Here is a 2,500-nt window from a genome sequence, read left to right as displayed (position 1 = left end):
AGACTCAGACTTAAAGTGTTTCTAAAAAGTAGATTTGCTGTCAAGAATCACACCTAAAATTTTAAAAGAGTTATACAAAGTTAGAGAAACATTATCAATACTGAGATAAGGATGTTGAGGAGCCTCTGTCGTTGACCTACTTACAATAATAATTTGAGTTTTGTTAGGATTCAGCTTCATACCTAATAATCTGCACCATGCACTAATTTTAGCTATATCTCTATGAAAGGATTCAGCAACCCAAGGTCTACATTCACGGGATGGAATTGAAGCAAAGAGAGTAGCATCATCTGCATACACAACAAGCTTTTACTTTTTTAGGCAAAACCACATGTCATGTATATATAGTATGATAAGTAATGGGCCAAGAACACTACCCTGTGGAGCATTAGATATCACATTCCTATACTCCCTATAGTGCCCATCAACAACAACTCTTTGAGGTCTATTACTTAAAAATCAATAATAATACTAAGAAACGACCCACCCACTCCCAACTGTTTGAGTTTGAGAACAAGGGCCTCATAATTAACATGGTCTAAAGCCGCACTAAATTTAAGGCCAATCATACTAACTTCCTGATCAGAATCAAAAGATTTCTGTACAGCAACAGCTAATAGGGTTGACTCTTCCTTTGAACAGTGAGTGACTGAGCCATCTGGTTTAGGTAAAGGAGGAACTTTTGCATCTACACCAAAGAGTGCAGATTTAAGGGTAGACCACCATTTATATTCCTGAGTTGTAGCAAGAAAGGTTTTCTTTCATGGTCAAATTTTTATTCCTTTTCAGTTGAAGCATAAACTCTGAGAAAAACCTCTATGCTGAGTATAGTTATTCTAGGTCAAATCTGATTTGTTACCCTTCCAAAGATGATAGGCCTCCTGCTTCTCCACGGTTGATCTGTCATTCGGTATGTTAGCACAGCAGAAGGGATATGCCTATCAATTATGTTGACTAGATTCTCTTTCAAAGGGACAAGAGGATCAACGCTGTTATATAACTGTGACCAATTCAAGCACAAAATATCATGCAAAATCCCATTCCAGTCTGCTTGAGATTTCATATATATTTCACAAGAGTATGATACATTAGGGACAGGCTGCTCAGTCTTCACTACTAATGAAATCAAGGTAGGATCAGTTGTCCTGACTGGAGAACCAACGTTAAATGTTATAACACCAGAGGAGTCAGTGTATACGAGGTCCAAGCAATTACCAGACCTGTGAGTAGCTTCACTTATGATTTGCTCAGAGCCTGATTCAGAGGCTAAGTCTAAAGCTCTTAAGCCATAGCGATTGGTAGGAGAGATAGAGCTTACCCACTCACTATGGTGAACATTGAAATCACCAACAGAGACAAAAGAACTATTTCTATCATCTTCTTGTATCTTAGCCATAATGGTAAAAAGACAATCGAAGATAGAGTCATCCATGTCTAGATTCCGGTAGATAGAACACAAATAAAAGTTGTTATGCCTGCCACAAACTTTTAATACCTGAATCTCATAACATCCACAATTTATAGCAGGACTTATGAGAATCTGGATACTCAGTCCTAATATACACCGCCATTTCCCTAGCCCTTGGGATAGCATCACGTTTCAACATTATTGGTTTCATAAAACCAGTTATAAGGAGCTCAGATAAGTGCCTCATATTAGAAACCAAAGTTACTGAGCACAAAAGAATATTATACTGTCTGGCCGCGACTGTAAGGTCTTGAATATTTGCATGAAAACCACGAATATTGAAATACAGTAGACGACATTGACGAAATCTAGTAATATGTACAAAAATATAAATAAATGGATTAATCAAATCCATAGACTATAGAAAAAAGTCGGAAAAAAAACTGGTCAACATGGAGGAGCCGATACACCATGCAAGGCTAAATACCTCCAAGGATAGTAACTTCAACTGAAAAGGAGGGCAAGTAAGGATGGTTTTGAGAAGAAAAAGAATCAGAAAAAGGAGGGGGAAGACAACCTCTTGATAAACCACCAGGCATCCATGGCCCTTCTATTAAGCCTGCCCCACACACCATTTCAAAAAAAACAAGAGTGTACCCAAGTGTACACCCCAGCAAGAGAACTTTAACAAAGGACAGTAGAAGACCATGGTACAGAGACTATGGCACTACCCAAGACAAGAGAACATTTGTTTAATTTTGGAGTATCTTCTCCTAGAAGAGCTGCTTACCATAGTTAAAGAGTCTCTTCTACCTTTACCAAGAGGAAAGTACACTGAGCAATTACAGTACCGTGGTCAACCCTTTGGGTGAAAGAATTGTTTGGTAATCTCATTTTTGTCAAGTGTATGAGGAAAGACGAAAATCTGTACGGAATAGGCCAGACTATTCGGTGTATGTGTAGGCAAAGACAAAATTAATGTGTAAATAGAGAGAGGGACCCATTACATTACTGTCTGGCCAGTCAAAGGATCCACTAACTCTCTAGTGGTAGTATCTCAACGTACGGCTGGTGCCCTAACTAACCTACTAC

This window comes from Palaemon carinicauda, chromosome 5 (genome assembly GCF_036898095.1).
Source record: "Palaemon carinicauda isolate YSFRI2023 chromosome 5, ASM3689809v2, whole genome shotgun sequence".
NCBI lineage: Eukaryota > Metazoa > Arthropoda > Malacostraca > Decapoda > Palaemonidae > Palaemon > Palaemon carinicauda.
The sequence above is the reverse complement of the archived record's forward strand: the minus strand, read 5'-3'. Positions refer to the sequence as shown.